Source organism: Dermacentor albipictus, chromosome 1 (genome assembly GCF_038994185.2).
Source record: "Dermacentor albipictus isolate Rhodes 1998 colony chromosome 1, USDA_Dalb.pri_finalv2, whole genome shotgun sequence".
Taxonomy (NCBI): Eukaryota; Metazoa; Arthropoda; class Arachnida; order Ixodida; family Ixodidae; genus Dermacentor; species Dermacentor albipictus.
The window spans coordinates 314,605,489-314,620,121 of record NC_091821.1 but is presented as its reverse complement, the minus strand read 5'-3'; the positions used below and the strand labels follow the sequence as shown (position 1 = coordinate 314,620,121).

The 14,633-nt window shown below is 45.1% G+C and overlaps 1 long non-coding RNA gene across 2 annotated transcripts; it reads left to right on the top strand.

Moving 5' to 3' along the window:
* Positions 1 to 5,854: 5,854 nt before the first annotated feature.
* LOC135904546 (uncharacterized) lies at positions 5,855 to 14,270 on the top strand. Of its 2 annotated transcripts, none has more exons than XR_010565140.2 (3): positions 5,855 to 7,420; positions 11,750 to 11,895; positions 13,314 to 14,270. It is a non-coding gene; the product is annotated as an uncharacterized lncRNA (long non-coding RNA). The 2 variants fall into 2 exon arrangements; XR_010565141.2 differs by having other exon boundaries at positions 11,672 to 11,895.
* The last annotated feature ends 363 nt before the right edge of the window (positions 14,271 to 14,633 follow it).

The window sequence follows — 14,633 nt, the reverse complement described above, 5'->3', positions numbered from 1 at the left end:
TTTGGAGATGCATTGAAGCTAGAGGCAGCCCGAAGCGCTCGCTTGCCGCTGCAGCCGCATTTCGTCAAGCTAGCGCTTTAAAAGCGAGCGTCCGCGGTCACCGAGGGAGATCTGTTCATATATGAGTGTGGGCGCGTGACATGATGCTTGCTAATTTATGAGTGAGCGAATATTTACTGGAATTTGTACGGCCAGTAAAGCTAACCATCTTATCTCGTATAACTGTCTAAGAATTTGCTATAGCAATCAATGCGAAACTGCGACCTTTCTGTTTTTTTTTATTCGTAGATATTCCAGGCGAACATGTGTGAAAAGTATGGGAACAAGTTGTGTACGAGAAAATATCCAAAATAAAAGCAGCTCGTGCTCTAGATCGTCCATAAGAGCAGCTGCCGACCAAATGTGATAGCACTACACAGTATAAGCGAAGGCCAACGAGAGGCAGTAGCCTACTAACAAACAAAAGATTCTTGAATTCAGCCCTAAAATTAAAATAGCAAAAAGTGAAACATTTATTTTTATTTACCTGAAGACAACCAGTTACAGTTTCTTGATATAAAATTGATCTTTCAACCGCTTCACGCCTGCTAGTACCACAGACCCAGATCTATTTATCCTATCTCTAATTAGAGGTCGGGCAGTTCTCAACTGGTAAAAAGATGAATTGTTAATTCCTGTTAGGGTTCTGCATTAAAAAATCGGGTGAAGACTTTTAATGGATTCAACCTTTCGCAATTAGATCGATAAGCTGGAACAAGCTGACTATACACAGAAGGTAATACTAAAATCAGTTTGCGCTAACACTGAAAAAAAAAAATCAAAGCCATCGAGTGAAAGCAGCCTAGTTGTGAGGACCATCATTAAGGGAAGAAAACTGCGGTCGTTCCGTACTTGCATAGAAGATCACATGAATTAAGACACGCAGGCTTCAAATACAAAGTGGACGTCTCTCTTTTCTTTTTTTTTTTAGTCAAGAATAAACTTCAAACTATTTGTTCGAGCATTCACAGAAAGCCCCCTGAATGTAACATCAAACAGAATAGAATGTTTTTAGATTGCGCAATAGGTATCCTGTACTTGATTCCATTTAGCTGCGGTAAGCTGTATGTGGGCCAATTTGGCCGCTGCATCAATGTGCACCAGAGGTCAATCAAGTCGTTTTGGGAGTCACGTATAGCCGCTCACTGCCGAGAATTCTGGTGCTATATCGTGTTAAATGAAACGGAGACTGCTTTCAAAAGCAACAATCAGCTGTCTCGATAGCTAGAAGAAGCCTACCATGTGAAAAAAAAAAGAAGATGCCTGCGTCAGTACCTTTCTGCCATATTCCACGAGAAAGAATTGGTTTTTCTTCATAGCTAGCTCACATGTTTATTAAATATCTTTTTTTCAGGATTTACTATTTTTTTGTAACACCTGTCTTGCTCTCTCGCGATCACCCCCTTTTTTCTGCATATATATTTGTGCTCCCTTCCAACAAATATTTCACTTGGCAGTAAGCACCTTGGCCTGTTTCTTTCGGGTACTGTATATTGCTGCGCTTAAATCTTTTCAAGATGCAAATCAAGAGAGAGAGAGAGAGAACAACTTTAGTGAAAATGCCTGCAGAGTCGGTTAGGCTCCCTCCACGCAGGGAGGACAAGCTTTCACCGCGACGCGGCCACTACGTCAGTCTCGTGCATTGTGCTCCTCGAGGTCTGCGTGCCTCGCTACTTCCGGGGATCCGAGAGGGTCGCCGCCCCCTTCCTGGGGGTGCTGCTCCCGTCTCCTCGGTTTCGCGCGGTCGCTGCCTCTCAAGAGCTGCCGAGACCTGCTGGACGGCCTTGAGTTGTGTCTCTTGGTCATAGCTCCTCGTTGCAGCCTCTAGCTGCGGCGGGATCGTTGTCTTCTCGCTGGCTTCTCGCCTAGCCCGACTGACCATTTTGTTGCAGTCCCAGAGTGTTGCGGGAAGTAAGACTTGAGCGTACCTAGAGAGAGGCTTGCCTTCCGCTTTGTCGGTGAACGCTTGAAGGCCACGCGTCGTTACGGCGCTGGCAGTCTGGGAAAGCTTTTACGCCTGGCAAGGAGCTCCGTGGGAAAATGAGTACCACGCGACGGAACGCAAAGGGAAGCCGTCCTATTTTCTCAAAGGTGTCCGTGGGAGGAAATGGAGGTCTGTGTGTGGCTGCATTTTCATTAGCATCCACTACTGCGATAAAAAAATAATGAAACAGGCGTTTTCTCAGCCCACTTTTTCAAACGAATATAACTTCATGGCTCTTGTTTTCTAGGTTAAATTTCTTGGCTCTACTATTAACTACGCCACCCCCCCCCCCCCCCCCGCCTCCTGTTAACCCGCAACAACCCCCGAACGCCCACCTATACATTCGCCTCTAATTTACCGACACATTCTTCCTCCTCCTCATGCACCTACAAGTTTAGTTATTGTCCTGATCGTTTGCTTTGTACCAATGCCCACCCTCACATGTTTATTGCTGCTTTCTCTGTTTTAGCAACTAGCTCACGAACCTTGCAGAATCACAGATTGAGCCTATTGTACACGATCGAACATTATTTATTCCGCTTTATCTCGCGGCAAATGTGTTGCTTTCGTTTTCTTCAGTCGTCATCGTGCCGTTGCCCTGAGCTCTTCGTGGTCTTTGTCTGCGGAAACAGCATGCGTGACTTCTGCCTTTCTGTGCCCAAAGTGAGCCCAGCGTCATAGTTCTATAATCACTCTATGTAGTTCTATATGTACGTTTAGTATCCGTGTTCCTGAAGTGTATTTGTAACCACATTTGTTGCCCCACACTTTTATTCATTTTCGGTTGTACGCCATTCTGTCTAAATTTGGGTTAGTTCCTAAGAGATTATCTGACAGCACTTGAAATGCCTAGGTTGTGGCTTGGTTGCAACAGTACGTTGTGGAAAGTCCACTATTAGGGACAACCTGCGCAAGCCGCGTGAAGACATCAAGAACGCATGTGCTGCGACATCTTCGCCTGTCCCCATTACCACAGTCCTGCCAACTTATGTTTTATTGTCGCGAGGACGATCGAAGTCCCGGCGCCGCCACCTTCACGCTTCAGTGCCAAGCTTTATCATTCTTAAATATCTTTTGAGCACCACTACCCTTCTCCGCGCTTCCACACACACACACACACACACACACAAAAAGAACTACGTGCAGAACTATATAGCTTCTGCGAGTCGGCCTAGTTGGAACAAATTCATCTTAAAACTTATTGTCCCTGTTTGTTGCGCACAATAAGTTTTAAGATGAATTTATATAGCTTCGTTATAGCTTCATAGGCTAGATTTGATTGGTGGCTCCAATCATGCGTGCAGTCAAATCTTTTATTTATAATGAGACACACGTTGTATGCATTACATAAGACATATTGCTCAGTATCATATTGCGTGCTGATGTGGGCTGGGTATGTTGAAATTACATCAGCCGATCGGGCCCGGTGGCCAGTTTGTATTTTGGTAAGAAAGGTTATATTTTACTAACAGACATTCAGGGGTGCTTAAGCTATATTAGTTTTAGATGAAGAAATTTTGCCTCCCCTAAAGAAATATATCTTCTTAACCAGGAGCACAGTTCTGGTTTTAAAATTAGTGAGAAATTACAGGGTAGTACAATTACACTGGAGCTAGCCGATATCACGAAGAGTCATTAGGCCGAATGATGCGGGAAAAAATCGCTACTGTTAGAAACGCTGAGTAATACCGATGAAATTTTGCTTTGTTTGTTCGCCGCATCTATGTAGTTCAATGTTCTGAAACTTCGCCAGCATGTTCCTACCTAATTCATCAAAACTTTGACTAAATGTTTTTAGCTAGGTTGGACAGAAAACTTAGCATGAAGTGCTCAAGTGCCGGCATGCTTCATTCTCCATGGCATGCTTCATGATTCACGAAAACGCCTCATTCTAAAATTCAGCAACACGACCCCAATGTCGGTTTTCTTTGAGCACTCCTAAATAACAGTCAAGGCACTCCTAATAACAGTTCTGTCAAGCAAAGGACCTGGCAGAATTCCGTAAAGGCTACTCAACAATAGACCATATTCACACTATCAATCAGGTGATAGATAAATGTGCGGTATATAACCAACCCCTATATATACCTTTCATTGATTACGAGAAAGCGTTTGATTATGTGGAAACCTCAGCAGTCATGGAGGCATTAAGGAATCACGGTGTAGATGAGCCGTATGTAAAAATACGGAAAGATATCTATAGTGGCTCCACAGCCACCATAGTCCTCCATAAAGAAAGCAACAAATTCCCAATAAAGAAAGGCGTCAGGCAAGGAGATACGATCTCTCCAATGCTATTCACAGCGTGTTTACAGGAGGTATTCAGAGACCTGGATAGGGAAGAATTGTGGATAAGAGTTAATGGAGAATACCTTAATAACTTGCGATTCGCTGATGATGTGGCCTGGTTACGTGAGAAAATGTTCCAAAAGCCAGGGGAACTCATGCTTCAAAGTGTTGTTTACACTGGCTTTACTCAACAAAGTATAACAAAAACATAGACGTTTCGCCACCTATGCGGGTGGCATCGTCAGTACACAATGGCAACAAATGAGAAATACATCCTATTTATCTATGAAAGTGCCGTAAACATCCGGCAGGGGGCCACGGTTAGAGTTACATGAAGATTGATTACGACGGATGAACCATGATTCTACGAACTTTCTTGGGCCCCATCGGTGTTCCCGTGCTAGTGTGGTTACATTGTTAAAATCAAACATGTGTCCCTTTGATAAACAATGATCAACCAATTCTGTCTTGGCACGTGTAGCATGGGTGGCTTTCGTAGCATCTCTTAGATGTTCCTTGATACGGGTGCGACGTCGCCGCCCTGTCTCGCCAATGTAGCTGGCATCACAGTCCGAGCAGTTGACCTTGTAGACGACACCACTTTGTTCGTCCGGAGGTGTGCGGTCCTTTGGCTTCGGGAACACGTTTGCCAACGTGTACGAGGGTTTAAACACAGTTCGAACACCTAAAGGCCGTAAAGCCCTGCGCACTGCTTCTGATACACCGCGGACATACGGAATGCACACAAAGGAAGCTGGCCTTTCGGCCTTGCTCTCACGAGGTTTTTGCATGCGGCGCTGCGTATCATTGACCAAGTGCTCAGGGTAACTCCGCTTATGCAATAGAGTGGCCACATTCGTTAATTCTTGCTCCCTCAAAGTTTGCGTTGACGAGAGCGCATCGCAACGAGACAGGAGAGTGCGTACCACGGCATGTTTGTGTTCTATAGGGTGGTGAGAGTCAAAACTCAGCACACTCCCGCTATCGCAAGATTTGCGATATACGGCTGTCTCCACCGAACCTCCTTCGCTCCGTTGTACCAGCACGTCTAGAAAGGCTAGGCTGCCACTATTCTCCGTCTCACATGTAAATTGAATGGCATGATGGACGGCATTTAGCGCCTCATGCATGGCACGCAGGTTTTTCTTTTCGACAATCACAAAGGTGTCATCTACATAGCGGCAGTACATTTTGACAGGGAAGGGTAAGGACGTCATCGCAGCCGTTTCCACGTGTTGCATTAACAGATCAGCCACGATTACAGAAACAGGACTACCCATCGGGACGCCTTCTATCTGGTGATATATGGTACCGGCAAACGAGAAATATGTTTGCTTCAAGCAGAACCTAAGCAGAATCATGACGTCGTCAACAGTCAGGGAAGTACGGCTTTCTAACGTACAGTCCTCCTGCAGGCGTTTCTCAATAATATCCGTAGCCAATGCTATCGGCACATTCGTGAACAAGGACACTACATCGTAGGATGCCATAACATCGTCGTCCCGAAGCTGCTGCTGGCGTACGTGGAAACGGCTGCGATGACGTCCTTACCCTTCCCTGTCAAAATGTACTGCCGCTATGTAGATGACACCTTTGTGATTGTCGAAAAGAAAAACCTGCGTGCCATGCATGAGGCGCTAAATGCCGTCCATCATGCCATTCAATTTACATGTGAGACGGAGAATAGTGGCAGCCTAGCCTTTCTAGACGTGCTGGTACAACGGAGCGAAGGAGGTTCGGTGGAGACAGCCGTATATCGCAAATCTTGCGATAGCGGGAGTGTGCTGAGTTTTGACTCTCACCACCCTATAGAACACAAACATGCCGTGGTACGCACTCTCCTGTCTCGTTGCGATGCGCTCTCGTCAACGCAAACTTTGAGGGAGCAAGAATTAACGAATGTGGCCACTCTATTGCATAAGCGGAGTTACCCTGAGCACTTTGTCAATGATACGCAGCGCCGCATGCAAAAACCTCGTGAGAGCAAGGCCGAAAGGCCAGCTTCCTTTGTGTGCATTCCGTATGTCCGCGGTGTATCAGAAGCAGTGCGCAGGGCTTTACGGCCTTTAGGTGTTCGAACTGTGTTTAAACCCTCGTACACGTTGGCAAACGTGTTCCCGAAGCCAAAGGACCGCACACCTCCGGACGAACAAAGTGGTGTCGTCTACAAGGTCAACTGCTCGGACTGTGATGCCAGCTACATTGGCGAGACAGGGCGGCGACGTCGCACCCGTATCAAGGAACATCTAAGAGATGCTACGAAAGCCACCCATGCTACACGTGCCAAGACAGAATTGGTTGATCATTGTTTATCAAAGGGACACATGTTTGATTTTAACAATGTAACCACACTAGCACGGGAACACCGATGGGGCCCAAGAAAGTTCGTAGAATCATGGTTCATCCGTCGTAATCAATCTTCATGTAACTCTAACCGTGGCCCCCTGCCGGATGTTTACGGCACTTTCATAGATAAATAGGATGTATTTCTCATTTGTTGCCATTGTGTACTGACGATGCCACCCGCATAGGTGGCGAAACGTCTATGTTTTTGTTATACTTTGTTGAGTAAAGCCAGTGTAAACAACACTTTGAAGCATGAGTTCCCCTGGCTTTTGGAACATTTTCTCACGTATCCGATACAGTTGCGGATGTACCCTTCTTGGCCCTTTGAGGAAATACATCGACCACTCTACGAAGATTGTCCGCCAGGAATGCCACTTGCGTTTCAACTACAAGTGCCTGAACAGCAACGTTGTTCCCAAAAGCCTGCACTGCCGGACACTGGTCAACACGCCCTACGGACGCAAGCTTGCGAGAGACTTCAGCCGGAATTGCTTAAAGGCCCGTATCCAGGAAAACAAGCAGCAAATTAACCAGGCAAGACGTCAAATCTGCAACTTTGAGGCTTGTCTTCGCGCAAAACTGCACGTTGCTGACTTCAGTGAGGTCCTGGTAGCAAGAGCGAAGGCAGAACTCCTCGAAAGGGAAAAGTACACGCATGCCCACAACAAGAAATTGACTACCCTGATCCCCAGTCTACCGCAAGGAAAGTTTGAGGCCACAAGTGTTCACAACCTTTCTGAAAAACGGCTGTCGCAAGACCAAGTGAGTGTTTTGTCGAAAGGGATGAACTTTGCTATCGCACCGCGGTTTATTCCGAAACGTGATATTATAGTAGAAACGGAAGAATGTTTCCGTCACATGAAAGATACTGCAGCTGTATGCCTTGCTCGTAGCCGCATTGTGAACATTTTGGCAAATGCCCAGACGCCTCAGTTTAATTTAACCACTAAGGAGCGCGCAGCGCTTCATGACTTGAAGTCTGACGCATCGGTCGTGGTCCTCGAAGCTGATAAGGGCGGAGGTATTGTAATAATGAACCGCAAGGACTACGATAGAAAAATGCAACTGCTTTTGGATGATCCTCTGCACTTTCAGAAGTTACAGCACGACCCCACTTCCAGTTGCGAAAGGCAGTTGGTCGACTATTTGCGCAGCTTAAAAACGAAAGGAAGGGTCGACCAGTCGCTGTACCGTCGACTCTTTTCGTCTGACGGAGCAACGCCGAGAGCCTATGGGTTGCCAAAAGTTCACAAAGACGGCTGCCCCCTACGCCCTATTGTTTCTTTTGTTGGGTCGCCGACATACAACTTGTCTAAGCTTTTGGTTGAAATTTTAAAGCCGCTTGCGGAAGGGAGCACGTTCACGGTCAAGAATTCTAAAGAGTTTGTTACCGCGGTACGCCAGCAGCAGCTTCGGGACGACGATGTTATGGCATCCTACGATGTAGTGTCCTTGTTCACGAATGTGCCGATAGCATTGGCTACGGATATTATTGAGAAACGCCTGCAGGAGGACTGTACGTTAGAAAGCCGTACTTCCCTGACTGTTGACGACGTCATGATTCTGCTTAGGTTCTGCTTGAAGCAAACATATTTCTCGTTTGCCGGTACCATATATCACCAGATAGAAGGCGTCCCGATGGGTAGTCCTGTTTCTGTAATCGTGGCTGATCTGTTAATGCAACACGTGGAAACGGCTGCGATGACGTCCTTACCCTTCCCTGTCAAAATGTACTGCCGCTATGTAGATGACACCTTTGTGATTGTCGAAAAGAAAAACCTGCGTGCCATGCATGAGGCGCTAAATGCCGTCCATCATGCCATTCAATTTACATGTGAGACGGAGAATAGTGGCAGCCTAGCCTTTCTAGACGTGCTGGTACAACGGAGCGAAGGAGGTTCGGTGGAGACAGCCGTATATCGCAAATCTTGCGATAGCGGGAGTGTGCTGAGTTTTGACTCTCACCACCCTATAGAACACAAACATGCCGTGGTACGCACTCTCCTGTCTCGTTGCGATGCGCTCTCGTCAACGCAAACTTTGAGGGAGCAAGAATTAACGAATGTGGCCACTCTATTGCATAAGCGGAGTTACCCTGAGCACTTTGTCAATGATACGCAGCGCCGCATGCAAAAACCTCGTGAGAGCAAGGCCGAAAGGCCAGCTTCCTTTGTGTGCATTCCGTATGTCCACGGTGTATCAGAAGCAGTGCGCAGGGCTTTACGGCCTTTAGGTGTTCGAACTGTGTTTAAACCCTCGTACACGTTGGCAAACGTGTTCCCGAAGCCAAAGGACCGCACACCTCCGGACGAACAAAGTGGTGTCGTCTACAAGGTCAACTGCTCGGACTGTGATGCCAGCTACATTGGCGAGACAGGGCGGCGACGTCGCACCCGTATCAAGGAACATCTAAGAGATGCTACGAAAGCCACCCATGCTACACGTGCCAAGACAGAATTGGTTGATCATTGTTTATCAAAGGGACACATGTTTGATTTTAACAATGTAACCACACTAGCACGGGAACACCGATGGGGCCCAAGAAAGTTCGTAGAATCATGGTTCATCCGTCGTAATCAATCTTCATGTAACTCTAACCGTGGCCCCCTGCCGGATGTTTACGGCACTTTCATAGATAAATAGGATGTATTTCTCATTTGTTGCCATTGTGTACTGACGATGCCACCCGCATAGGTGGCGAAACGTCTATGTTTTTGTTATACTTTGTTGAGTAAAGCCAGTGTAAACAACACTTTGAAGCGTGGCCTGGTTAGTAACTCAGGGGACCAATTCCAATGCATGCTCACTGACCTGGAGAGGCAAAGCAGAAGAGTGGGTCTAAATATTAATCTGCAGAAAACTCAAGTAATGTTTAACAGTCCCGGAAGAGAACGGCAACTTACAATAGGTAGCGAGGCACTGCAAGTGCTCAGCGGAATACATCTACTTAGGGCAGGTAGTGATCGCGGATCCGGATCATGAGACGGATATAATCAGAAGAATAAGAATGGGCTGGGGTGCGTTTCGTAGGCATTCTCAGATCATGAACAGCAGGTTGCCATTATCCCTCAAGAGAAAAGTCTATAATAGCTGCGTCTTACCAGTACTCACGCACGGGGCAGAAACCTGGAGGCTTACGAAAAGGGTTCTACTCAAATTGAGGACGACGCAACGAACTATGGAAAGGACACTGATGGGTGTAACGATAAGGGATAAGAAAAGAGCAGATTGGGTGAGGGAACAAACGCGAGTTAATGGCATCTTAGTTGAAATCAAGAAAAAGAAATGGGCATGTGCAGGACATGTAATGAGGAGGGAAGATAACCGATGGTCATTAAGGGTTACGGACTGGATTCCAAGGGAAGGGAAGCGTAGCAGGGAGTGGCAGAAAGGTAGGTGGGCAGATGAGATTAAGAAGTTTGCAGGGACGAGGTGGCCACAATTAGTACATGAACGGGGTACTTGGAGAAGTATGGGAGAGGCCTTCGCCCTGCAGTGGGCGTAACCAGGCTGATGATGATCATGATGAAATAACAGTTGTAGAAAAGTAGTAGTTGCGCGAAACCTCGTTACATTGTTTCTTTGGTTTCCAATTTACAAGGACGAGGAAACAGAACAAAATTTATGCAACCACCGCTGCCAGGCGGTGGGTTATACCGCCTGTCGATAGTTCACATGTTCGTCAGTTTTAGATGGTGCTAAAGGATGGTCAAAAAAGGATAAACTGGCAAACCACAGATCGTTAAGACGGAAACGCTGTAGTATTATCATGAACGCAGGTTACCAATGTTGAGCATCAGCGGAGCGAAGACTATAGAAGCGTAACTTGAGGCTATTTAGGTTAGAAGTTGGGAGCTTGCGGTGATAGACTAGAAAGCTTCGTTAGACCACAAATCTGTGGAATACAAGACATTTGACCTAATGATGGATGATGCTCTAGGCAAGACCACCAGATGGTCGAGAAGAAATAGCAACGTTGCCTCTGGCAGTTGTAATAGCTCTTACACGTATCGTGTTTAGGTGTGTGTGTATGTTTTCCCCCATTTTTTAAAATTCTTTTTCTCTCTCTCACCTATCGCATCCCCTTGCCTTCCCCCCAGTAAAGAGTAGCCAACCGGAAATAATGTCTAGTTCACCTCGCTGTCTTTCCTTTATCCTTTCTCTCTCTCGCTACAAGACCAGCGCTCTTTTCTTTCTTTTTATGTGCTTTTTGTTGTATATTTATTTATTCGTGTACTCTAAAGGTCCGACGGCATTACATAGGGGGGGGGAGTAGTATACCCACCTAAAATCAATTCACCAGTCGAGTACAAAAATGATATACAGGTAGAAACGAACGTAAACTACTATAAAGATAAATCTTACAAAGTAAAATGGAAAGAATAACTGAACAAGCTAACAAGGCTGAGTATTCACATCTTAAAGCAGTAGTACAAGTATGAAGCTGTCTCGTGTTTTTTCTTTTTTCTCGTGTTTTTTTTCTAATTTGCTGCACCCTGGGCGAAAGATCTTCAATCCATATCACGCTGTGCTAGGTTCTTCAGTTTGAAGGCGTTTGTGAGGATGTTGGTTATATCTTTGAAGTTCAGAAACTTTACAATAATAGGTCGAACGTGGTCCTTCTTACGTTCGCCTAACCAGTGGGCACGTTCGATTTCACTCGTTGGTAAAAAACCCAAATTTTCTGTCCCAAATTCTTTGACAAGCACTTCAGTTTTTTTTCCTGTAGTTTCCGGAGAAGCCTCAGGAATGCCTTTGAAAATCTAATTATTGCGGCGCATATATACGGTTATTAAGGTCATCAAAAGCAATGTTAGATTGTTGTGTTTGTTTGGATTCCATACTGTTTAGCTTATCTTGAGAATTCTTAAGGAGTAGTCCCATATCTTCAACTTGTTTACGAAGATCAATCATGGTATCCGATCTTTCTTCAAGTTTGGAAAGGCGTCAGTGACACTCAATTGAATATTCTTTACTTTCCCTGTCACATTTTTTTGGAATTTTTCGTTCCAGGCCGCCAATTCCTTAAATGCTGTGAGGAGTCGGTCAAGCTTATCAGGGCATGGGTGTGTTTCAATGTCTCCCGAACAGAGCAGCAAGTGATCAATGAAGAACAACACCAGCGCTAATCGGCCTGTCATGTAGAGCTTATGTGCCGGTTTTCCTACACGAAGCCATACCACACAACGCATCTCGACTACATTGCCACAAGGAAGAAAACAGCCAATTCAAACACGGTATGTGCAAAGGTCAACACCCATCACTTATTTCAAAAGGCACAACAAATGCACACGCGGTTGGGACCTGCAGCGAAACCAGTTTACAGGAGCGAATCGACGTACCGTGGTATGGTACACTCACCTAAAAGGCATAACAGAGCAACTTGATTAGGCACAAGTATTCAGCTGCAAATTCCGCTGGTGTCCTGCTCGGTGCCCTTCTTATGACGTTGCCGGTAGCGCTGCGGTCTGGCTACCTTGCGCTGCGGCAGAGGCAAGCAAGTAACACGTCCCGCTGGCAGCAAACAATAGCAGCCGGAATCGGTGATAACGCAAGCGAAAGCTGTAAAACTTGTTTCTGTTAATTTTGCCATTTCCACTTCGAAGACGGTAGTTAGCGGTAGTTAAACAAAATATAAGAGGGCGTTTTTTTAATTGTTTGTTTTTGATTACGCATTGTCAGCACACCCGCGTACTGACGCTGAATTACCGCAGAACAAAGGCAAAAATATGTTGGAGAAATTTTGATGAGGTACATAGCGTCAGGTTGCCGAAGTTTAAAAACGGCAGCTAAACAGGTACGTGAAAAAGAATGTAAAATATGATCACTGTTGCGCTATGTACCTCATCTGCAATTTCTTTCTTTTGATCGTAGAGTATCGATTGAGTCCTTATAAAGATATCTTCATTATAATCCCGTTTACGCATGCTTTCTCATTAATTATTTATACAACCTTAGACACGTTACAATTTGTTTAGCAGCTCGCCAAATTATGATTTCGGCGAAATTCGCAGAATGCCCTCCTCACTATGAGGGCCTTCTTTTAAAGCGAAGCCTTGTTTGCCAAGCCCACCGCGATTTTGCGTGAACACTGCGTGGCATTTAAAATTATGACCTATGCGCGGCACAAACATAAATCTTGCATGACATGGCACGTTGCACACAATGAATATAAAGCGATCGCGCATATAGCGTTAGTTTTATTGTATTTAAAAATCGTAGGCGAACCTAGTCTATGACTTAGGTGTCTCTTAGTGGCACTCGCGCCTCGGCGTTGGTGCTCTTTATGTTAACTTGAGGCGAACGCAACGCACTAACTGCATTCGGAGACAACTGTTTGTTATTAATTAACCGGTTAAATATCAAGCCACTTTCTTGTATGTGATGTCATTAGTGAAGTCATTACTTCCGCTCATTCCAGGTTTCCATGAATTTCGCCTAAGTCATGCTCATGTGGCGGGTCTCTAAAGTCTGCGATTCTGTGCTTAGGTGTGCGGCAATCAGTGATTTCTAATTAATTCTAATTATTCCAAACACTTCAGTAGCTCAACTTGTAACAAAACTTATGCTATGATATCATATCTATTATGAAACCCATGAATTTTGTACTGTACTATTTCTATTTTTTTCTGATTTATTTTAAATTTCTTCCCAGGTCGTCTTAGGAGGTAAACCGGAAGTGCTGCCCAAGAAACAAGAGTGTCACTCGATGCTCGTGCCACTAATAACCGCTTCACGAAAGATTGCTGCACAGAGAGTCCGACATATGCTTTGCATTTGCATAGATTTCTTTTTTAGAAAGGCAGAATTTGTCTCCTAAAGGAAATATAGCAGAGGCAGAATTGTGAACCCACTTTATTACAAGTCTTTCCTTTCTCCGGTTCCGTCACGTGGTCCGCCTAGAGCCAGGTTAGGCCAGTCGTGACCAGCAGATAATAAGGAGTATACTAGAAAGAAGAGAAGCCTTACATCATACGGGCCTAGGTTTCGCTGTCTGGGCAGTTGGCCAAAAAAATACAGTTTGTAATTGATAAAATCCTAAAAATCAAGAAATCTCTCCAGGCACATTCAACTGTACCTGTCTGAACAGGCCCTCATAACAGTTACATGACACCTGTCATGACAGTTACAGTGTATGGTTTGGCTCAATGTTGCTAAAGTACCGGTTAAAAGTGAAATATGCAGCTTGCGTAAATATGTAATGAAACCTGCCTGTAGGTAAACACATCTTGATCAAGTGTGCTAACATTTTTGTGTATTTCATATAGGACCGTGTAATCACTTTTTTTTCTTTTTTGCCTGACTTTACAGCCAATGTACTTGGTACAATGAAATTAGTGCCGTTCTCCTGCATATGTTCTTCTAAAGTTGCGTTCTGCAAGCCCTTAATATTGCATTTTACTTGTTGGTTTGTGTGTATCTTATACTGCTTCCTTACTTGGTGCTATTGTTTAGTAATGCAGAACTACTGTCTTTTTACTAGAATGTGAATCATGCGTCATGTTTCTGCGTCCCATCTTTGTGCCACATGCTTCATGGTGTCATTGTCAACGAACATCGTGGGCCTCGGGAGCTTGTCAAGCTACGGCTTCTTTTACCGAGGTCTACTGCTCTTCGAAGCAAGAATTAAATGAAATGAAATGAAATGAAATGAAATGATGCTCTGCGGATAGCTTACTAGTTTTCGTTACTGTCAACGATTTTCGAAACCTACAAATTATGTACCTAAGGACTGCTAAGAGAAAAAGGCACACGGACAGACGAAAATGGACGGACGGACTACATCTGTCCGTGTCCTTTTATTGCATAAGTAGTCCTCAAGTTCCACCTTTTCAGAGCCAGAAAGTTGTTTCCACTGAGAGCTCAGTTCCTGATTTCGTTCTCCTAGCACTTGCCTGTGGTTGGGCTCTGTCCAATTTCACCTGATTCTTCTTTCCTACTCTCCAGAAAAACGTATTCCTAAATGAGTAAGCAT